Source organism: Pongo abelii, chromosome 3 (assembly GCF_028885655.2).
Source record: "Pongo abelii isolate AG06213 chromosome 3, NHGRI_mPonAbe1-v2.0_pri, whole genome shotgun sequence".
Taxonomy (NCBI): Eukaryota; Metazoa; Chordata; class Mammalia; order Primates; family Hominidae; genus Pongo; species Pongo abelii.
Window position 1 is genome coordinate 183,685,427 of NC_071988.2, and position 26,001 is coordinate 183,711,427.

Here is a 26,001-nt window from a genome sequence, read left to right on the forward strand (position 1 = left end):
AAGTATTCTATTTTAAGTAGACATTAAATAAATGTTAAAATGGACTAAACCTGTTATGACAACTGATTAGAGAGGATGACATATTTATTTTAGTGAGGAGATTTGGGAAATATTTTTCCTAAAAAAAAAGTCAGCAAAAGCTAACAGTAGCATTGATTTTTGAATTTAAAAGAAATGAGAAGTCTCTTAGGAAATCAGAGGAAAAATATGTCCTTAGTGCTTTCTAAGAAACATCTGTGTTTTAAAGTGGCCTCACTTCAAATTGGAAAGGAGAATAAGCACAATATTAGAAAACCATTAAGGAAATTTCTTTTTTTCTTTTTTACTTAAATACAAAAGATCTTGGTCTGAATTCCGGGTCAACTGCCTACTGCCTGCGCTACTCTGTACTTTGTGATTTGATCAAACTCTCCTTTTTTAATTTCAGTTTGCTCACCTAAAAATTATTAAGATAATACCTGGTTCACCAATCTTCCCTACAGAGTTATTGTGAATACCAAAAGTTAAAAGGTACAGAAAAGACTTCATCATTATAAAATATTTTAAAATAGTCACTATAATGATAATTTTATTGTAATATAGGTAAACTTGGGAGGATCACTTGAGCCTGGGAAGGTCAAGACTGCATGCCAATGCACTCCAGCCTGGGTGACAAAGTGAGATCTTATCTCCAAAAGAAAAATATATATGCATGTGCATATATATATATATATATATATATATATATATATATATATATATACACACACACACACACACACACAGACTATACCTTTTTACTTTTTAATAATAGGTTTATGGAGGTATCTAGCATACACCACTGACTTTATGCCAGTAATTTGAGTTTAATTTGGATTCAAACAAGGAAACAATGAAGAACAAGTAAAAAATATAAATCTTATGTCACTGGCGCCTTTTGAGACTTAACTGCATTATCTATCAAATCATTTGGCAAATATGTTAGTATTAGAATTTATCTATTAGCTTGTAGTAAGCAGGAGGAAGCCACTGTCTGTATGCTTTAAATAGGAAAGCAGTTGATAATAATTTCCTTTTATAGGTAGAAAGGAGGGAAATGTCATGATTTTTAAGTCATTTATTATTGAACAAAATTATTTAACTTTAGATGTAGAAATAATTTATACTCAATATTTTAATTCCTATTGAGAATAGAGTTTATATATAAAAATGTTATTGAATTATCCACTCTTGCAGAAGTAATAAGTGCTAGAAAGAAGACTGGGAACTAAATGTCCAAGTGCCTATCGAATGCTTTCTTCGTTAGGATAACTCTTAACAATCTGGAAAGGAAAATTAGTGAAAGTGTTACAGGATATTTGTTAATGCTGAGGTGTCCTCTTCTTTTATTCTTCCGTTAAATGTATGTCATTTGAATATTTTTGTAGATTAAAAGCAGTTTATAAATATTTATTATTTTCTAACAAAAGTGATGTTTAGAGTTAAATAAGAAAATGTACACAGCGACCTTTTAGGAGATCGCAGTTATCACTACTTAAAAGAGAAATCTGAATGAACTAGATTGTTGAAATTGATTAGTTAATATCATATTTCAGAGTAATCCAGTTCTAGATTCTAAATTATGGTCTCAAAAGTAGTCTTTGTTTATTGGGATCATTTCATTAACAACATAACCCAACTAATAGGACAATATTTCATTGAAAAGTGCCATGAAATAACAGCAAAATATTTACATATGTAGAACTATTTTCTAACTCTTCTTAAATTACCATTACTTTTATTCAGACTGTAGTTAGTGTCACAATATAATTTATTTTACTGTGTACCTGTTGTAACACACTTATTTCAGAAAAAAATCTAAACCAAACATAAATTTATTTTTTTCTGTAAATTAATGTTTTCAGAGAAAAACATCTTTCTAGAAATACAAATTGTTCATAATTTGTATAAACAATTGCATTAAGAGTTACATGGTAGCATTCACTTTTAAAACAAAATATTTAATTTTCACAGATCAGGAGAACATTGTTTGAAATGAAATTTAAATATAGTTTCTTGGACAAATTCCTATTATAGAAACAAGATATGCACTATTGAGAAACTATGTTGATGCAATTAATGCCTATTTTGTTATTTAAAAAATGTAAAAATTAGCATGATGCTTTTATTAGAAAATAAATATGTTGAAAAGAGAAACAATGATAAAACTTTGAAATCATACATCACCTCTTATGCTACAAATGTCTTTATGCCATAAAATTTGTTACGGCATAGAGACGGAGGATGCACTATATATAATACTTCTATATAAGTTAACAACGCTTACTAATGAAAATGAAGGCATTTAACATGTCTATTCTAACATTTTTCTTCTAATTTTTATCGCAAAACCTTGCTATTTTAGTATTATTCTGCCAAATGTATTGATATACACAAATATTTAATTTGCTAGGACATTTTTCTCTTATTTTGTAATTTAATTTTTGTTACATAATGGTAAACAATCATAACTAATCATCTTTTAATGACGATACACAATACAGGATATATAATGAATAGAGAAGACAACAAAACTAACAGAATTTGGTCTCTGGATAACGTGTTCATTTCATTGATATTTGGGATTTAAATCTGATAATATTAAAACAGACAAACCAACCAAAAAAGGAGCAAAGAATTAGAAATTAACAGATACTCATTTTCCCCCACAAAATACCTTCCACATTTTATAAAGGCATTGTTTATCAGTTATAGAAATTGAATGACTGCCCACAAAGTTACAGATTGTAGAACATTCCAGTGAGTGAATGTATTACAATAGGGAATTTTATATGCAATGTGGAAAGCTGGATGTTTCCTTACTATACTAAAATTTAGGCACAGAAGGTAACCAGTGTCCTGTCCCTAAATAAGAGGCAAATAAAACATTGTAAATCTTGTCTCCTTGTAGGATGTCCAAGAACTCTTCTCTATTATGTTTTTTTCACCTTCATTTGTTTTAGGCTGAAAACCACAGATCTCTTTACTTTTAAGCTTTTATAAAATAAATTATTCCGTTGCCCTGTCTCACTTCTTTACTTACATTTTACCTAAAATGAGAGGTACTTATAGTTTACATTTTTACACTCAATATTTTCTAAAATAACCTCAGTATATTTTCTGTAATGCATAGCTATACTTTAATAAATAAAAAAATCAAAAATAAAAATCCACAAAAACTTGAACAAGTGTGAAACCTGCACTGTGAGTCAGGGGAAAACAGTTCTATTTTTGGATGTTCCCCTTAAAGCATGTTTCATGTTATATGCATCATTTAGCACCTTCAGTCTTTCCTTATGCTAAATTAAAGTCATTTATATAAATTATTTTAAAAATTTTCCAAATTAAAAAAAAACTTTCATTTTATCTTTCCCTCCTTTCCATGACTGCGACTTTGTTGCATGATGTTTTTACCCATTTCTAGTGAATATACATTGTTTTAGTAATTGGAGCTACAAAGATGAATTATGTATTAGAAAACAATGGTTTATCTTATTGTTTGCCTGCCAGGCACAAATGTGATGCTAGTTCTAGATCTATGAAAATATATGTTTGGGGTATTTATTCTAAAAACATTTTTCATATGAGGCATTTACAAAACAGTCCAGTAATATACAAAATATTTGGGAAATGTCAAATAAAATGTCACTAATTTGATACTTTTCTGCTTTAGTGTTTTATATCATAACTGTTGTAATACTATTTAAATTTACGCAAAATCTAATATGTACTTAATGTTTAAAATCTAAAGTAACACAAAAGTTGTGATTATTTTGCCTCTAACATAGCTTGAATAATTTTAGTGGTCCTAAATGGACCTAATATAGCTGACTTATGTTAGTGGTGCTATTTTTATTACATAGCTGGAACAGTTTTAGTGGACTGGAGGCAACTTTTAATAAAAAGCTCTTTTCCAAAAGGAAAATAGTTTAATACTTAACATATATTTAATATGTATATAAGTAATCATTCAATACTTAACATATATCACATAAATTTAAAAATTCAGTATTGATTCATAATTTCAAAGGCATAAATGAATATAAATTTGGAGAATTGTATTGGAGATATTCTATTTCTTACATAATCTTATTGATTTATAAAATGAATTATTTAAACTATATAAGCTTTCATTTGTTTAAAGGTCTTCTCATGGAGTATTCATTCAGAAGACGTAAAAAATCAAGTGAGAGATACAATAAATTCCCAAATAGATATGATTGAAATGATGATTATCTTGAATAAGAAGTTTAAACGTTGGCTGGTGCAGTGGCTCACAACTATAATCTCAGCATTTTGGGAGGCCGAGGCAGGATGATTGCTTAAATGCAGGAGTTCAAGACTACCTTGGGCAATATAGTGACACCTCATCTCTACAAAAACAAAAAATTAGCTAGTTGTGGTGGCATACACCCATGGTCCCAGCTACTCAGGAGAGTGAAGTGGGAGGATCACTTGAGCCCAGGAGGTTGAGGCTTCAGTGAGCCATGATCACATCAGTGCACTCCAGCCTGAACACAGCAAGACCCTGTTTAAAAAAATAAATTAAATTTTAAAAAGTTTAAAAATTGGTATTGTATTGATTTACTTTTTTGAACCTCTAGAGTGGAACAAAAATAAAAAAGAATATTAATACTTAAATGGGAATTTTGGTGGCAGTAATAGCAAAGACCATTTTAGTATTCCATGTTTGAAAAACTTACATTTTTCTGGTGGTAGTTGTTTTTTGAGACAGGATCTCCCTTTGTCGCCCAGGGTGGAGTGTAGTGGCATGATCATGGCTCATTGCAGCCTTTACTTCCTGGGCTCAAGCAATCCTTCCACCTCAGCCTCCCCAGTAGCTGGGACCACAGAAATATGCCACCATGCCCAGCTAATTTTTACATTTTTGAAGAGACAGCGCTCCACCACGTTGCCCAGGCTAGTCTCAAACTCCTGGGCTTAAGCCATCTGCCTTTCTTGGCCTTGGAAAGTGCCGGGATTACAGGTATGAGCTACTGCACCTGGCCAGACACAGACTTTTGATAGTCTAAATAATATACTTTTTAGAATATTAGAAGTAAAAGATGATTAGTTAGGTTAAGAACATCAGCATATCAGTTTTGATTCTATAGCGGAATTAACTCAAAATGACATATAAAAATAGGAAGAATTGCTTTTTACAAGGCAGGTCAGGACGAGATCTGGTTTGGCTTTAGATTTTGCGTGTTCAAATGTTCTAAACCATGGTATTTAATCTGAGTTCTTCCTTTTTATGGCTTCCCTTTTTGTTGTATTATCTGCATTATCTGGCATCATTAAGCAGTGTCAGCCTAGAACTAGGCAGTGTCAGCCATTCCAGGTTAACAGTATTCTTGGTGTTAGAAGACACAGCATCAAAGGAACATTTGCCTTTCTTCCAATTGTGCAAAAGAAAAAAATATCCCATTGTTCCCCTGGCTTTTATTGAGTCATGTTCCCATCATTGTGGAGGAAGAATGCAATGTTTCTATCTTACTGGAATTTAGTTATAAATCTGAAGTATAATCTGATTAATTAATATGTATATGATAAGCCTTAGAACAATCAATAACTATCAAAATATGGTTTCTGAACACAAGTGGATTAAATTACAACTCTACAACATTAGGGATTTTGAGAAATTCATGAATATGTATAAATTATCACAGTCCTAAATAGATAATGCATTCAAGAAGAAATCAAAAAATATTTCTAGAAAACAATTGCAGATGAATGAAAACAAAAACACAGCATATCAAACTTATAAGATGTAGGCAAGCAGTGCTTAGAGAGAAATTTATATTTGTAAATGCTTATGAAATACATATTATATATGTAATATTTTTAATTAGTAACCTAATCTTCTGCCTAAAGGTCCTAGGTGGCAAGGGGACAGATACAAGGAAATTAGAATGAAGAGGATATAAATAATATAGCTGTGGAAAAAATATAAAAAATTAAGAAAACCAAAAATGTTTAATAAGATCAATACAGTTTATAAATTTTGGGTTGGACTTACCAAGAAAAAAAGAGAAAAGGCTCAAGCTACTAACGGAAGGAAGTGACACCACTATCAACCTTAAAGAAAACAAAAAGAATTGCTGGAGAGTACTATGAACAACTGCATGCCAATAAATTAGATACATAAGTGAAATAGACAATTGCTTAGAAATACTTGAACTACAGAAACTGATCAATTAAGAAACAAAAAACTCAATGGATACATCAAAAGTAAAGGGATTAAATTAGTAATAATATAAAAGCTCCATACAATTAAAAGCCAGGATCAGATGTTTTTACTAAAAATTTCTACCAAACACTTTTAAGAATTAATGCCAATTCTTTAGAAGCTATTTTTAACTCATTCTATAAAGTCAATATTACCCTGATACCAAAACTATTCAAGGTAACACAAGAAAAAGAAAATTTAACAACAGTATCCCTTATGAATATTAATATAAAAATCCTCAACAAAATACAAACAAACTGAAATCAGAAATATATAAAGATGATTATATGTTATGAAAAAGTGGGATTCATCCCGTGAATCTGAGGTTGGGTCAACATCTTGAAAGCAATTCGTATATAGTGTATCATATCAATAAAATGAAAAATAAAAGTACACGACTATCTCTGTAGATGCCAAATAAGCACCTGTCATAATCCAAAAACCTTGTGATAAATATAATCAACAACTAGGAATAGAGGGGAATTTCCTAAACCTGACAAAGGTCGTCTATGAACAACCAACAGGTAGCAGCATGCTTACTTTGAAAGGCTGAGTGCATTCCTCCAAAGATCAAGCATAACAAAAAACACGTGTTTGTTACTACCTCTCTTCCATATTATACCAAAGGTTGAGTTGGATGGGGAGTGACTGTCAATGCATAAGGCATTTCCTTTTTGGGGGTAGAAATGTTCTAAAATTGGTTGTAGGAATGGATGCACAACCCTAAATATACAAATCATTGAATTTGTACACTTTATATGGGTGAATTCAATTTCATGTAAATTAAATATTAATAAAAGTGTTTAAAAATAATAATAAAAAGAATAAATAACATAGAGATAAGACCTGCTATTATGTAGAAAAAAATTAATGCTAGTAAACATTGTGAAATTCACCTAGGTTAAATTTGACCATTGGATTAACCCTTCCAGTAGTGACTCTGTTAAAAGCAAGTACCAGTTTCACAAAATAAGGAAGGTCTTATCTACAGAAGTAAATCAAGACTAAGGGGGTTTGAATGACAAAATCAGGTAATCAATGCAAAGTAGTTGCTTATATTGATATTTAAACACTTGGAAAAATGTTGTTTTCAAATGATACATGGTTGCTGAGATGGTTTTGATGTTTTCTCCTTCAACATTGGAGGTGGGCCTAGCAGGAGGGGTTTGGCTCACGGGGGTAGGTCCCTTATGAATGGCTTGGTGCTGTCCTCACATTAGTGAGTATGTTCTCACTCCATGAGTTCGCTGGAGATCTCATTGATTAAAAGAGCTTGACCCCTCACCTCTCTCTCTCTGAGTTCACTGGAGATCTCGTTGCTTAAAAGGGCTTGACCCCTCACCCCTCTCTCTCGTTCCCTTTCTCACATGTGATATGCTGTTTCTTCCTTCACCTTCCACTATGATTGTAAGCTTTCTAAGGCCTCTCCAGAAGACTAGCAGATGCTGGTGTCACGCTTATTATACCGCCTGCAGAACGGTGAGCCAAATAAACCTCCTTTCTTTATAAATTAACCAGTCTCAGGTATTCCTTTATAGCAACACAAACAGACTAACGCAGTTGCCATGTCCAGATAAAGTAAGTGTTCAGAGGTATAGGGCATAGTTAATTAATCCAGGTACAGGTAGTAAGTCCGAGCTCTTCCTAAACAACTTTGTGATTTAAATGAATGTCTCCTTTCTAGTCTTGCTACAAAAAGAATTGTCAATAATAACAGTTAATAGCATGACAGACTAACAAAATACTAAAACATATTTTACACATATACATGCTGTGAATAATTTTGCCTGGAAATGTGCTGGGTACTGCATAAACAATGGAGGTGTCTAGAAGAGTGTTTCCCAGTCCATGCTCAGTGGAGACAGCTGTAAGTTACAAGGAGTTTCCTGGTTAAGTAGTGTAGGAAAAAGTTGGGTAACACAAGGTCCAATGTGTTTTCCTACTGTGTGACTTTACTTTGAAAAGCTAATGTTCACCATAACTTTCTAAGACGGTGATGTTGTACAACATATAATCATAAAATTGTCTTTCACAGAACACACTTTAACTGTTTTCAGGGTGCAAAAACAGTACATGCCCTACAGAAGGAATGAAAAAAGTATCACCTGAAATCACACAATAATGACAAAAAAGTTACTATCCATTCAAAATCACACACACACACACACACACACACACACACACACACACACCCCTACAGGTAACTCTACATATATTTAGGGTTTTGTATTAGTTACATTATTCTCTATATGGTGTTTTATAATTAATTTTTTTCTTAACATTACAAAATAGGCATATTTTTCTGTGATCATATTTTCATTTTCTGTAGCCTCATAGGTTTCTGTAATATATTTTAACTACTGGATTGTTTTACATTTTTCCACTTAGACTTTTAATTGCCTATTAAAGTGTTTGCATTCTAATTCTTTGACATCTATTGTCACATTGTTCCTCAAAAATATGCCCTTTACACTCTCAATTAATATTCTTTACCCATAATTGTGTGAAACCTGGGCTTCCACTTTTTAAAACCTATTATATTTGTAGATATTTGAAACAATCTCATTGTTTTAAATTTTCTTTCGCTGTTTACTAGTAAGCTAATAGCTTTTTCTGTTTGTTGGTCACTCACATTCTTACTTTTTTGAATTGTTTCCTTTCTCAAAACACTCTTTATGAAGAGCTGTTTCAGGAGCCTTCCATCTGGCTAGATGACTCAGAGGACATGCAGAAACTCATTAAAGTGTGTAGAATGATCTGAGGTCACTTCACGACACACTTTCTCACACAAGGAGAATGTAAATCAAAACCTGAAATTCATATTCCATTTACTCAGAACCAGTATGCACATCAGAGTATTGTATTATGAGTTTTGTTTGTTTCGGTTAAAAGTGAACTCCATTTTACTTAATTCTGCTTCTATTTTCTACTTAATATACAGACATAAAACATTCCAGAAATAATATACACAGTGAGAGCTATTGTAAGTAATAGAAAAATAATTTTAAAAATGGGTTTCAAATCTCCTAATCCTTTAACAAATCTAATCCATTAGCCTCTATCTTGTAATGAATGTTCACTCTGTAAGCTGGATTTGCTGTGCTGCTAACTGGATCCTTGCTTCCTACTTTCAGTCTGACACCGTCATCCGCTTAGATTTATGGTTATCCCAATGTCACCTTTACATACTAACCAATCTCTTCTAGAAAGAAGCAAACAGAAAAATACCAGCTCATTTTAAAGGATTTTTTTACATACAAGCCATAGTTTTTGCACAGAAAGAAATAAACTTTACTTTGCACTGGTTTGATTATAGACGCAAAGAGGCACAGCTTGCTTTTAGTAGATTCATTGAGATTTTTTTCATAAAAGCCTGGGGTTATTTTCTCTATCCAATATGTACTAGGTATAAAAAGTAAGCATTTCAGTATCAATCTTAATATACATATTTTCTTTCAAAGTTTGAAGTTAATTTAATAAATAGTAAATTTTAAAGTTTTACTCAATTTAGAGTAGGACTATTTTATATAAAACAAATCATATAAAATATTTGAACAACTAATAATTTTTGATTATTTAGAATAATAATAGGAGCTACATTATGAATCGAGCCAAAATTGCTATGATGAGAAACACATGTTTTAAGGAGGAGGGTGGTGAGGGAAAAGAAGAAAAAAAGTACTGAAAAACCGCTACTTGTGAAGCATTTACCATATATGTAGGTTTTACACTCCATTTGAACATAGAAACCAAACTGCAGAAAGCATATTAAGGTGAATCATGCAATACTGTTGATGTATGCCCATATATTTCATATACAAAAAAAGGCAATTTCACATAGTTCAGAAATCAAAGCAGATTTGTCTACTGCCCAAATGTTTGATAATAGTAGATCGTTCTCTCTTTAATAACATACTCTATTTGGCTTCTTAAATGACACACCCTGTCATTTTGTTTCCAGTCTCTGTGATCATTTAGCCTATATCCTTTGCTGGGTGCTTTTCATCTCCCTGACTTTTAGACAGTGGAGAGAAGCAGCACTCACATCTGAGAATAAGCATGTGAGCTCTCCACCCTTCACTATCTCCTGTTCCATGGTTTATCACCCATAAAAGAATTATAAGTTTCGAACTTATAATTCCAAAGCCAATTCCTCTTCTAAACCCCTAACTCTTACAACCAAGTTCCATCTCAATAGCTCCACTTAGATGCTGATAGGCATCTGAACATAATAGATACAAAACTTGCTCCTTCCTTAGCCTCCCGTGATATACAGAAGCTATGTTCATTCAAGTGTTTAGAGCAAAATTCTAAGTCATCCTTGATTTTCTTTTCTTACTTATTCTACATCCAATCAAAAGATATGTTCTGCCTTTGAAATAAAAATCTGAATAATCTCTCTAGCCTGGAGTAGTGCCAAAAACCAGCATTTGCTTGGCCACTGCCAATCTTGCTCTCTCCCTATTCCAGGGACTGCATTCTTTATATTACAGCCAAATAAATTCCACAATAAAAAGTCAGTAATCGGCTCATTACACTCGGCATCCAATCCAAAACCCTTGCAATAGTCTTACATAACATTGTGCCTTGGCCACTTCTCTGACAAAATGCCCCCACTACCCTCCTTGGTGCACGGGTCTCCATCACCATGCAGATCCTTGAATACAGGAAATAGACCCTGCCATAGGGATTTCCTACTTGTTCTTCTCTTTATCTGATAATGCCTTCTCCTCCTCAACATCCTAGATGTGTGCATGGCTTCTTTCACAGCATTCAACTCTCTTGTTTGTCTCCACCTCCAACAGGCCTTTCCCAATTCCCCTATATAAAATAGAACTTCCAGCCAGGCGCAGTGGCTCACACCCTAATCAAAGCACTTTGGGAGGCCAAAGTGGGCTGATCACTTGAGGTCAGGAGTTTGAGAACAGCCTGGCCAACATGGCAAAACCCTGTCTCTACTAAAAATACCAAAGTGAGCCGGGTTTGGTGGTGTGTGCCTGTAGTCTCAGCTACTAGGGAGGCTGAGGCAGGAGAATCCCTTGAACCGAGGAGGCAGAGGTTGCAGTGATCTGAGATCACGCCACTGCACTCCAGCCTCGGCAACAGAGCGAGACCCTATCTCAAAAAATAAATAAATAAAATAAAATAAAATAAAATAGCCCCTTCCATCACTATCAAATGCCTTACTTTATTTCTCTTCATATTATTTCCACAATATTTTACATGATTATTTGTTTCTTTCACTCTCTCCATCCTCCAGTAGAATGTGAGACTTTACGTATTTCATTGACTCGTTTATCCTTAGTGCCAAGTACAAACCTGGACAGTGACTAAGGTGTAATATTTGTTCACAACATGAATGAATGAGATGATTGCTGAAGTCTAGAAAGGAGATAACGTTAATTTTATCCAGGTCAGGGCAGTGGGGATAGAGAGAAGTGGTTAGATAAAAATACCTGTGTAGTAGATTCAATATACACTTAAAAATGGCTTGATAATTTTTATGGTTAGAAAACAGAAAAACTCCTAGGTTAGATATACAAATATTGTTGGTTTTTATCTGGGATTTCAATTCATATTTGTGGGAGACAGACTTTCCCTTTGTTTTAGATAATTGTTTTTGGTAGGTGGTGATTCTTGGTTAAGACACAAATGTACTGACATGACAAGACCCAAATGCCCTTAATTCAAACTGAAAAGATAAATGGTCTTTTTATTAAGGGAAATTGGCAAATCTACAGTTATGCAGATTTTATTTTCTTTAGAGATTTTATTTCCTGAGCAAATATTTAGACTAGGTGAAATCTTAGACTGTGTAGCTCCCACATCTGAGTAGATCAATAGGAAAGGTCATCTCTTTTTCATTAGGTGAAACTATAGCTGGTTTCAGTGTCAGTAGCAAGTCTATGTTAATTTAGAGTTTCCAGTGGCAGTGGGCTTTAGCAACTCTGGGGTATGCCACAGTAGATAGGGCCTGGAAGTCAACTGCCGTAACATTAAAAATCATACCCCTTGCATAAACGAAGACATTTTTGTCATCCTCACATCCAAACTCCAGTAGGGTCAAATAAACAAGACTGACCTCTTGAGAGGGCTGAATCTTCAGAGTCTTTGAATTGTGCAAAAGAGTCCACTTGATGAAAGGATACACTTCTTGTGATCAGCTAGATGTGGGTTAAGTAAACTTTTATGTAAAAAAATCCTCAATCTTTTTTTGTTCTTAACATGAAATTAAAAATGTGTTTTCATTATAAACCAAAATATTAGCATGAAATGATATTGTTAAATCATTTCATTTTTTGATAAAGATGTAATTATAAGAAAAATTCAGTTTTTGTATAAAGGTTATTTATTTAATCAATGACATAATATTTACATGTTTAAAGATATATCATTTTTTCCTGTATAATAGGTTATAGTTATTAAAATCACATATTTGATAATGCAACACAACTAGGTCTGCGAAATATTTATTCTGTAATATGTGCAGTCACTTATTGTATGTTATGGAGTCAAAAAGAAAAAGTAATTTGTGTTTATCAACTAATATTTGAAAAGACTGCATCTTGTGTCTATATCAACTGATATACTTTCATAATAATGTTCATGTTTTATTTGTAAATAATAATATAAATTTTGAAAATTCTCACTACCATTTTAAAGTACTTTTCTTTACATATAGTTGATTTGACTAATTTATAATTCAATAACTGAAAAGAGAAATTAGAAATGATCTTCACTATACTGTCAGTTTATTATCAGTAATGTTTGAAGTCTAAGAGATAGCTTTATATACTAAGTAAAGAATTAATTTTGCTTAATGATTTTTACTACTTTATGAACAGCATCTTGGGGCAATTTGGAAGAATTATTAGCATTTTTATATTATTCATTAAATTGTTTTATATTAATTTTTACTTTAGATCATGGAGTGTGTAGAGATGGAGAATATGATAATACATTTTTTTTTTTGAGACAGAGTCTCACTCTGTCACCCAGCCTGGAGTGCAATGACAAGATCTCAGCTCACTGCAACCTCCGCCTCCCAGGTTCAAGCAATTCTCCTGCGTCAGCCTCCCAAGTAGCTGTGACTACAGGTGTGTGCCACCATGCCCGGCTACTTTTTTGTATATTTAGTAGAGACGGGGTTTCACCATGTTAGCCAGAATGGTCTCCATCTCCTGACCTTGTGGCCCACCCACCTCAGCCTCCCAAAGTGCTGGGATTACAGGTGTGAGCCACCGTGTCCTGCCAGAAATACACATTTTAATGTAAACTATGGAGCTTCACTAAAGTATGTTTTACTATATATATATATATTTATATATATATCTATAAGTCAAAGCATGGTAATGCATTAACACCACAGCAACTATACTGAACAAACCAAAAATGTCAAGAGGGATCTGAATCATTGTATACTTATTTTATTTTAACTAACACAGATATTTACTTGATAAACAAATTAAAATTCACAATTTTTGCTTTAAATGGGAAGAAGAAGCCAAAACTCTTCAAAATTATTTGGAAACCACTAGAAACCCATTGGTAACAGTTGGGATATATTGATAGAAATAATTAATGTACAAACTTTCATCTGTAGTTTCATCTAACAAAATTCTGAAATTTTAAATCGTTAAAACCTGAGTTAATTTACATAAATGCATGAGTCCAATTTCATTCATTTGCATGCAGATATCCCATTTTCTCAACAACATTTATTGATGACGACATCCTTTCTTCCTTGTGTATTCTTGGAAGCCTTGTTGAAGTTAACCACAACTTTATGGTTTTATTTCTGAGATCTCTATTTTATTTAATTGGCCTATATGCCTGGGTTTATTCCAAGACCATACTGTTTTGATTATTGTAGCTTTGGAATGGATTTTAAATTAGGACTTATGATACCTCCAGCTTTGCTCTTGATTAAAATTGCTTTGGCTATTTAGGAACTTTTTAGAATTGTGTTTTCTATTTCTGTAAAAAATGACATTAGAATTTTGATAGAAATTTCACTGAATCTGTAGATCACTTTGGGTAGTATGGCTATTTTAACAATATTGATTCTTCCAATCCATGAACATAAGATTCCTTTCCATTTATGTGTGTCCGCTTTGATCTCTTTCATCAGTATTTTATGGTTTTTGGTGTACAAGTCCTTCACTCAGTGTATTATAATGCAAACAATTTTTGTATGTTGATTTTGTTGCCTGTAACTTTACTAAATTTGTTTAGTAATTCTAACAATGTTTTTGGGACTCTTTAGAACTTTATCTTACACAATACACAAAAATCTACTCAAAATGGATTGAAAGACTTAAACGTAAGACTTGAAACTTTAAAACTCCTAGAAGAAAACATAGGAAAAAACCTTATTGACATTGGCCTTGGCAAAACTTTATTGGCTATTACACCAAAACCATAGGCAACAAAGCAACAATAGACAAGTGGAACTGCATAAAATTAAAAAGTTCTCCTCAGCAAGGGAAAGAATCAACAATAGAAAAAGGCAACCTAAATAATGGAATAAAATATTTGCAAACCCATAGTTGATAAAATGTTAATATCCAAAATATATAATGAAGCCCTACAACACAATAGCAAAAAAAAAATCCAATTAAAAGACATACAAATAGCCTACAGATATATGAATAAAATGCTGTGGTCACTAATCATCAGGGAAATGCAAATCAAAACTACAATGAGATATCACCTTATACCTGTTACAATAGCATTATATATATTTTTTAAAAAGATGAGTGTTGGCAAGGATATGGAGAACAGGAAACATTTGTACACTATTGATGGGAATGTAAATTGGTGTAGTCACTAGGAAAAAGCATGGAGATCAGTCAAAAAATTAAAAATAGATCTACTATATGATCTAGCAATCCCACTTCTCAGTATATATCCAAAGGAATTGAAATCGGGATCTTGGAAAGGTATCTATACTCCTATGTTCATTATGTTATTATTCACTATAGCCAAGACATGGAGACAACATAAATGTCCATCATTTATGGATGAGTAAATAAAGAAAATAGGGTATATTCTTACAATGGAATATTATTCAGCCCTAATATATAAATAAATCCCACCATTTGCCACAAAATGGATGATCCCAGAGGCCATTATGCTACATTTAATATGCCAGACACACAAGGGAAAATACTACGTAATTCCACTTATAAGACAAACCCAAAATAGTCAAACTCATAGAAGCCGACAGTAGAATAGTGATTGCCAGGGGTTGTGGGGAGGAAGAAACAGGGAGGTATTGGTCAAAGGGTACAGCATTTAAGTTGTACAAGATGAGTAAGTCCTGGAGATGTACTGTACAGCATAGCACCTGTAGTTACCAATGCCACACTGTATACTTAAAATTTTTCTAAGAAGGTAGATCTTATGTTAAGTGTTCCTATCACAAAAGTTTTTAAAAATGCTTAAATAAATACAAATATATAAATAAAAAGTCCTGGAAAAAATTTTTGGAGTTGATTAATATATTAATAAAATTGGTTATGGTGAGGGTTACACACGTATATACTTAACTCCAAACTCATGAAGTTGTGTATATTACATACATACAGTTTTTTGAATGTCAATCATACATGAAAAAGGGGTTTCAAAAATGCCAAACTGCTCAGATTGAGGCAGAAAGTAGGGGCCCAAACCCCACAAGCCAGGCTCCCCCACTTCACATGTCAACTTCTTCATTCTTTCCTTGTAATGCGAGGCATCCAGGGGTCAAATTTTGAAAACCTTGACCTCATCGGCTAGGATATAAGTCACACTGCGTCAGAAAAATGAAGTGAGAGAAAAAATTAAAGGCACCGTCCCATATAGGCAAGCTTTTCTTTGGAATAAAACTACTTAACTTAATAGAAATTCTTCAAACGCTTCCTTTGGTAAAGATTATACAAGAAATTAGTGAGTGAATTTTAAAATAGTTTGCAAAGGGATAGTTTAAAGAAGCATAACCAGGTATCATTGTAGTGGTGAGCCAGAGGTCAAAGTAATTGAAATTGTAAAATGACACAAAGGCTATCTAGTGAATTAAATTATAATTGGAGAGTGATAACATCTTCCTATACATAATATGAATGCAAATACAAATGGAAAAAAAAGACTTTGAAGACGTCTTTTTCTTTCATTTCTCTCTGGAATGATATGCCTAGCTTCTATATCCTTGCCTTAAGGATTATGTGTGTGTCTGGGATTAGTTCCCAGAAATGTTAATATTACTTTATTTTCATCCTTTCAATGATGTGAAAACACAGCTGGGGAATTAAATGCAAATGCAAACATTTTCCTTAGCAAAATTCTTTCTACTCTTGTAAAAAACCTCTTGCATCTATTTGTTTTAATGTTGAATATTATTCAAAATTTGTCATTAAGTTTTAATTAATTCACAACATGGATCTGATTCAAAATAAAGAGTTAGGTCATCTAAGTCTTTTCAGAATGATTATTTCCAGGTTCTCTTTGTCTATCACATTACTGAATTTCAAATATTTTTTTCTCCTACTTTACAGACAAATCTCATTTGATGTTCAGCTCACATTTCCTATATCTTCTTTCAGCTCACTTATTTTAGGTGATTTACCCTACCTGTGAGTTTCTAGCACCTTTGAATATTCTGATGTATGTAAATTGCAATGATGTATTTCCTTATAATGGCACTGCTGAGCTATCCATATGCAGAAGTAACCATGTGGCACTTAACTAGCTATTTCCTTAATCTAGACAATTTCCATTTGAATCATTCTCACAGCTTTTATTCCCTTAAATACATTGAATTATACTCTTAGCCAAACTATTTTTAAATGGCATATCTCATAGGGCATGATTGATTACCTTTTAAAACTAAATATGCTAAATGTCACTAGAAGGTTCATGGAGGCATGATAATACTTTTGGGCCACTAAGAATGCCACTGAGACTTCTGGGCCTTGAATAACTATTGTTGAAATATGTCTTTATTAAAAGTACTCAGTAAAAGCAATATGTGGCTTTTTATAATGTCACCCTTACATTTATAGGGGACCAGCTACATTTCTTTCTGGAGGATATACAATTTTAAAAGAGCAGAAATCGGCAAGGCCAAGTCATCTAAGGGGCCAGCCAGAAAGTACATTTCTGAAATAAGAATGCCTCTTTATAATTAATGTGCACATTTAAGGAATTTTTTTTGCCTGCTGAAATGCTACTTGTAAGGAAATGAGGGAATGTATGGATATCTATAAAGAGTTTTAGCTAAAAGTCAGGCTTTATAAATTGATTTGATTAGACACTTTCTCCATCCACTAAAATATTTGTAAAGGTAAAATTATCTAAATCAAAACTTACACTAATAATAAATTTGTTGTCAGAGTATGGAGGAATTTTTCACTAACTATAAATGTATTACGCTTGGTTAAAAAAATTAAAAAAAAAACATCAGTGGACAACTTAGGCTTTTTAAAAAATGGCAATTGTTTCCTCTCCGACTTTCTGTCCTCAAGGACATCAACAATCTGCACTGAAGAGAATATTAGGCAGGGCACAACATCTTTAGGGCAACCTGAATATTTAGACTTTATTTTCCTTTGCCCCCATTCATATTTCTATATCCCTTTATGAAAGGTACATTAAAAATGCATTAAATAGGAATTTGGAGAGAGGAATATTAAATGTGCATTGCATCCTGGGAGATGGAATGGCTTCAGAACTAGAACAATGGCAGCAAACTGAGAAGTATGCTTAAAGCTGTGAAGATCAGTGTATACACCTACTGATTTGAAAATGGAAACTAACACTATCCAGTGTCATTGCATAGGACTGATATCTACACAGATGTTTTCATTAAGAAGAGTTAAATTGAAGAACAAAACCTAAAAGAAAACAAACCAACATCAGATTTGAGAAAAGGTATTTAATAAGTGGAAAAAGATACCCAAGAAGAAGAAATATATATTTGAAAATAATTCTACACAAAAAATTTTCTGTTTGGGATGCTCAGTCAAATTTAAATTAATATTAAAACTATTAAATGTTGAAAGCCATAAGGAGCATAAAGTCTTTTTGAAAGAATAAAAAGGTAAAATGACAGTACAACCAGATGAGATTAAAATGAATAAGGTCTTAGAAAGAAAGGATCACAGAAAAAGCTAAATCGTATTAGTAGATTAAAAATTGTATGCAAGGCATACGAATAGATTTGATAATGCAAAAATCAAATAAATAATGTTGAGGAAAAATTACAAAAATGTTTCTGAATATTTACAAAAACTAAAAGAAAATGCAAATGAAGAGAGGTGATACATAATGCTAACAGGTCTTAAATATTACTCCTGCTCCTAAGCCAACACCAGAATAATAAAATTAGCATTGTTAGCAATTAATGCAATTATTAATAGCAAAAAAAGATCTCCTGGAACTAATAGGCCGATGTACATAGATCAAGAAAATGCATCATGTTCTAGTCAAAATAAATGGAAAAGTGACTAAAAAGACATATAAAGGAAACATTCACTCATATATGTACATGTATATATACAAAATAGTTGTAGATGTATATGAAGGAATATATAATATGAAGAAATAAAATTATGAATCATTCTAAAGACTTCTTCTGGATGCTTTGAAGGATGTACATACTATGCCTGTGATATATGATTTTATATCTTCACATTTCTTTGATTGCCTTAGTTTGTATGTCTGAATGCAATAGAAAGACAATCACACATATACAATTATTCAGTAAAGATATCAATCACATGTCCTAGCTATAAAACCTTTTTAAAGATATAACCTTGCTAAATGGCATAAATTAAAATTAAATGCTTAGTCATTTGGGCAAAGGAATATTGAGCATTTTTTAAGTGCGGAAGAAACATAAGATTTAATATAAAACATCTAAACAACATACTCAATGCAAAAATCAAGATATAAACCCATATACTTCATATGCTCATAATTCATAACTGCTCGTGATGTGTTTAGAATAACCCTGAAAATTGGCCAGGCGCAGTGACTCACGCCTGTAATCTCAGCACTTTGGGAGTTCAAGGGGTGGGTGGATAACAAGGTTAAGAGATCGAGGCCAGCCTGGCCAACATGGTGAAATTCCCTCTCTACTAAAAATACAAAAATTAGCTGGGTGTGGTGGCACGTGCCTGTAGTCCCAGCTACTCAGGAGGCTGAGACAGGAGAATCACTTGAACCGGGGAGGCAGATGTTGCAGTGAGCCGAGATCACACCACTGCACTCCAACCTGTCCGTCTCAAAAAATAAAAATAAAAAAACAAACTCTGAAAATTTACTTAAGTGGCTTGGAAGTGGATGCCTCCAGGAAGGTGAATTATGACTTGAGAAAAAGGGATAAGGGCAAAACTCTTCAATACCATTCAGTCTACAAATTCTTCAGTATTATTGATTTTGTACAATGTGCATATTGTTAAGTTTTTAAAAATAAATGAAAATCAAATTTGAGAATATTATAATAACTTGACTGTCTTTAAATAATGTCCATTTTTAAAAATAGTTAAATCCAAATATAGAATTTAAAACATTCACTACATTAAAAGTTACTTGCAAGGGAAAATTGAATATATAAATAAAATATTATGAAATATATAAAAACATTATATATAATTAACATAAACATATTTTTGAAAAAATATATTTCCTTCATAAGCTTCAGTGACAGCAGTCATTTTTAGTATTGTCATTCAGTGCATTTGTAAAAAGACAAGTCATCATTTTTGTCTAAAAAACATAAAAGAGTCAATTCTTTAATCCTAGGCATCATCTGGTTATTCAAGGAGAAAGACCACCTCAATAATAGAAATAATGATAATGCTTGCTGAGTGCACTAGGCAATGGCCTAAAAATCCTATATATTAGTTCATTTATTTTCCATTACAACATTATGAGGTAGGAGGTATTATTAGATTGGTGCAAAAGTAATTGCGGTTTTTGCCATTACTTTTAACGACAAAAGGTTTTTGCTATTACTTTTAATGATGGAAGGTTTTTGCCACTACTTTTAACGCCAAAAACCACAGTTACTTTTTCATCAACCTAATATAAAAATCCCCATATCACAGCTAAAGAAAGAGGAACGCTAATTGGTTAAGGAACTTAACCTATGGTAAAAATGCTGGTGAGGAGCAGAATTAAAATGTAAACACAAGCTATCTAGTCCCACAGTGCACTAAGCTATTCTGCTTCTACAATGAATTCAAAACAAAAAACCATATTATAACATGAAACGTGTTAATGTGAGGATCTTTGGAAAAAAATTAGGATGCAATTCTATTTTTTTCTTTTTTCTTTTTTTTTGAAACGGAATCTCACTCTGTTACCCAGGCTGGAGTGCAGTGGCAAGATCTCGGCTCACTGCTACCTCTGCCTCCCGGGTTCAAGCAATTCTCCTGTGTCAGCCTCCCGAGTAGCTGGGACTACAGGAGCATGCCACCACACCCAGCTAATTTTTGCATTTTTAGTAGAGATGGAGTTTCACCATATTGGTCAGGCTGGTCTGGAACTGCTGACCTCAAGTGATCCGCCTGCCTCGGCCTCCCAAAGTGCTGGGATTACAGGCATAAGCCGCTGCGCCTGGACAGGATGCAAGTCTCAACACCGTAAAACCTAGTTCTGAAAAAAGATCACATGTGCATTATGCACACAAAATTAACTGGAAGAAAATATTTACAGGGGTTTTAACTGTATTTGCATCACATAGGACTATTACGTAAAACACCATTTTGTTACAAAGACTAAAATGTATAGTAATCCCTTTCACTATAAGAAATGTTAAAAGTACATTATTTGAAAATAAATAATTAGCTGACAACTTTACTAACTATATACATATATATATTTCCCCTGAAAGCAGATAACCTCATAATTTTTCAGATTAAGGTAGAGTAATTACTGATTAAGGGATTCTAACCTATCAAGAGTCACTCAATGATCTAGCAACATATCCCAAAGAGCATAAAAAAATGTAATTTACATTGTCTACTGATAAAGAAATGCATAAAATATAATAAAAAAGTATAATTTCTAAAATTGCATGTGCAAGTATTAGTTCAAAACTTTCAGAAAATTGAGGCATTTTAAAGAAATATTCTGATGGTCAGCAGCAGCATCTGCTGATGATGATGCTGAACTAGGAAAGAAATATATTTCTTTTCTGCTGCATCAAATGTGAAAACTGCAATGGCTGAACATTTACCCAGGTGAAGAATCTTGCTGTTGATTGACCTTATACACATTTTTGACAACTGACTTCCTTATTTTTATCACTAGACTAAGTTCTTTGTGATAATAGTTGCCTTTCATTATTCTTTGTCTGAATATATTCTAAAATGATTTGAATTGTTGTTAGTCCTTCACAAGTAGGGAGCCAAAATGAGAGAGCAAGGACATTATGTGTTAATCTACTCCTAATTTAGATTCAACAAGAATGAGATATATCTCTATATTCCCAGGCAGACAGATATGATTCTGCTTCAGTAGTTTTAAAAGGGAGGCAAATAATTGAATAGAGTGAAGCTGGTCAATTTGCCAAATATCGTTTCACCTTAGTCATTTTACTGAATATCCAACCTGCAAAATTGCTGAAGAGGCTTCTCTAAGTTTTCATGTATTCCCTGACCAGTTCTAATCCCTGACCCTAACCCCACATTTTTGCATGGAATTTGGTGCCATTTTTTCCTAATATAAGCTATATTTTCTACTGTGTTGAAAACACAGGCCTTTGTACAATTACACCCCTACCATTGCCCACTTCTGAATGAAATGCCTCTATTTGCCCTTAAAGCAGCAGTAGGAAAATGGCAACAAATAAAAAGTGTAAATATAAGAGAAGGCTTTCTGGAAAGGTGACTTTTTAGTTTTGCACTAACTGGAACTAGAGAAAGGAGAGGAAAGGTTGTTCAAGAGTGGCTTTCTTAAAACCCTGGATTCAAACAAAACATGGAGGTTGCAATGAGCCAAGGTCACACCATTGCACTCCAGCCCTGGTGACAGAGATAGACTCTGTCTCAAACAAACAAACAAACAAACAAAAAAAACATGGAAAGGTCCAAATGTGTTCAATCAAAATTTATGAGGATGGAAAATGTTATGAATAAGAAAGAAAAACAAAGTGATGCTCCAAAGGTAAGCAGAATTCAGATGATAAGAAGTCTGAGCTTGATTCCCAGAGTCATAGGGATCCATGGAAAGATTTATAAAGAGTAATAACTTAACAATTTTGAAGTTTAAAAATATCTCCGGGTTAGCAGCTTAAAGGACAGAAATTAAGTTGAGAATTCTTGACACAGAAATATTAACATGGAGCGTTTTTAATGATAAAGACAAAAACACTCAAAATCTAGCCAGCTGGTAAAAATGTAGATGGAAACGGGGACATTTGGAGTTACATTTAGCTAAGTAGAATTTTACCGTTGATAACCAATTGTAAAAGGTAAAGAGAAAAAGATATTAAGGGCTGTGCAAAGATTTGGGCCTGTAAAATTGTTGCTTACCTAATAAAGGAACTAAGGAAGTAATGACAGCATGGAGTGATGATGATAATGTTGATTTATTTTGAGTTAAAATTTTTATAGGACCATTTGAGGGAACATACACGAGAATTCATCTAATCATATATACACATATATGTATGATGACAGAGAAGATAATCAGTATTCAACCCTAATACTGAATACATAATATAGTGATATATACCAGGCAAAAGTTATTTCCTAGGAAAACTATATAATAAAATTAAAATTGTAGGTATAATTAAGATGTGACAATGTAATAAAGACTTGGAGAACCTCTCTGTGAATGAGTAGAATATGAGGCGTATGCGATGGTACATCATGTCCTTTCAGATCTCCCAGTGAAAATTTTCAAATTAAGAGGTATTATTTTAGAAGTCTTCTTTCACACTGTGAGATGATGAAAGATGCCGCTACCACCTGCAGTTAACGTTGCCACTGCTACAACTTATTAATGGCTGCCATATGTAGCTACCCTATCACTAATCTGAGAATGGCCTCAAAAGCCCTGGAAATCCATCATGGGAGCAGGGTGCACCCATGATTACTTTTTGGAAGCACTGCCACAGAGACCAACTTTTCCTGAGGCCAGCTGAGCCTGACTCTTACCTCTTGGCTCTCAACTCAAAGGGCAGCATATGTATTCACTTGTTATTTCCTGTGGTTTTACTTTCAGTAACACTGAACCCTTGCCACCTCCCCTACAATTCAAAATACCTTTTTAGAGAGTGTGGCCAGAATAACAAATGATTTTTTAAAAATTTACGTTTAAGAAAGTTTTAAAGCATAATCTAGCTCACAACCTTCATTATTAGAACCCCCTCAATAATTCCCATAAAATAAATGTCATACTGTCTTCTTCCCATCAATTTTCCTGTGAGTTTGGAAGTGTGCGAGACCAAGATGCATAGGCAGATGAGAACATTTTATGATGCTGATCATGTCCAGTTTTAAGCTTTATGGGTTTTTAAACACACACTTCTGAATGACTCTGCCCTCATACCTGACCTTTCTAGCCCAGCAGTCTTAAAAAAGATGGTAATTACCACTTCATCATGTTCAGCGATATGTGATTTCTGTCTCCTTTTTATTCTTTTCAGTGGGTTAAAGATTTGGAAGGAAGAACAAAAGTAGATATTTTAAGCAAAAACGATACTGAATTATGAAAATCTCTTGAAAAATATGAAAGACACTACCTCCCTCAGCTTTGAAATAAAGCAAGCAAAATCTGACCCTTCTGTGTACAACTATTCATTGACTTCCACAGGTGTTTACAATGAAGGTGGGCAATAACAGTCAGTTATGATTAAAACTGAACTCAATTCAGGTACAGGAAGATGGCAAAGATGGAGGGGTATTGTATGCTCTTCTGTACTTCACAGAGGATTCAAAGAGAAAAATTGCAGCTGGACTCCATCAGTGTACTACATGCCAGGCAATGCTGATCACTACTTCCATCTATGTGTAAATATAAAGTTTTAGTAATTTATTATTATAAACATACTAGTGTATATGTATATTTTTCATGAAAGCGTAGGTGATATCAGCCTAGAATGTTCTAAATAGCATTTATTGGAAGTTTGTATGTGTGTGTGTTTTATTCATTTTTTAAAGATGAATGCTTTTATTTCATGACAGTATTATTCATGTCTAAGTTTCTGAGTTTTGTGGCTTCAACTCTTCTCTGTGTGTATTTAAGCTTGTTTGCACTTTATATGACAGAAGAGCTTTGAATGAAATTAATTTTCCTTTGAGGATTGGTGAGCATCTGTTATTTTGGAAACTCTGGTAATAAAATATAGTGTCAAAGAAATGACAAATATGAGTTGTTTTGGGTCACTGTTCAGTTATATAGTACTCTTCTGAACCCATTTACAACAAATATGAAATAGGAAGTATTCTTATTTAATCAAAAAATATGTTATATAAGAAGGTATTTCCTGTTTTATTTGTTTTTTATTTTATTTAACATAGAATTACTTATTTAAAATTATTTTTAATTTTATTTATTTACTATATACTTTAAATAATGCTGTATAAAAATTCATTGAACATATCAAGATTTTCCTGCAATGGTATCTACAGTAAATGACCTCTACTCTTCATATGAAAAGCTAGTACAGAACATTTGCTGCTGTTACAATCTATGTTCAACTGTTGACTTTTCACTTCCCTTTTTAGCCAGATTCTCACAAATCTAGTCCTTTCTCTGAAATGATACAGTGTCCATTACACAGAATGCAGGGTCTACTGACCATATAGTTTGATTCAACACTAATCTACATGTCTTTGCTTGCAGCTGAATGTTTAAAGCATAGAGATTTTAAAGTAGTTTAGATTTACAGATGAACATTGAAACACCAAGTATCTCATGAATGCTAAGTGGAAATTGTTAATAAAAACACGAATATTCTTTCATCAAAAGAGTGTAAATTGAGAATTCATTGGGATGTATCTATCCCCACAACAAACAAAAACAGATTGATAGTGCCCATGCAAAGGCAATAAATATAAATCTATAAATTAATATTTAAGATTATGTATTTTTTATTATAGATCTTTAAAACACTTATAGTTATCAGTCACTATCAAATGAGGTTTTCTGTTTATTTTTAATCAATATATCTATTTTGCACCTTTAAGTTGCAAAAGTGATGCAGGCTAAATTGCACATATTTAAATGCATGAGTTGATGAATCTTGGTGTGTATACATATCCACGAAACATCACACACTCAAGATGATGAATCTGTCACACCAAAGCTTTTTGTGCTCCTAGGTATCCTTTCCTTGCACTATTTATCCCCAACCTCACACCTTCCCAGACAAACACTGATATGGCTTGGCTCTGTGTCTCCACCCAAATCTCATCTTGAATTGTAATCCCCATGTGTTGGGCGAGGGGCCTAATGGGAGGTGATTGGACCGTAGGGGCAGATTTCCCCCTTGCTGTTCTCGTGATAGTGGGTGAGTTCTCACGAGATCTGATGGTTTAGAAGTGTGTGGCAACTCCCCCTTTACTCTCCTGCTCTGCCTTGGTAAGATGTACTAGCTTCCCTTCACCTTTACTATGATTGTAAGTTTCCTGTGGCCTCCTAGCCTATGCTTCCTGTACAGCCTGCAGGACCATAAGTCAAATAAAACCTCTTTTCTTCATAAATGACCCAGTCTCAGGTAGTTCTTTATAGCACTATGAGAATAGACTAATGAAAACACT

General features: G+C 33.1%; 1 protein-coding gene across 2 annotated transcripts in view; it reads right to left on the reverse strand.

Annotated features, from left to right (window-relative positions):
- Positions 1-26,001, reverse strand: part of FSTL5 (follistatin like 5) — an 807,547-nt gene that overhangs the window by 316,265 nt on the left and 465,281 nt on the right. The window lies entirely within an intron of this gene.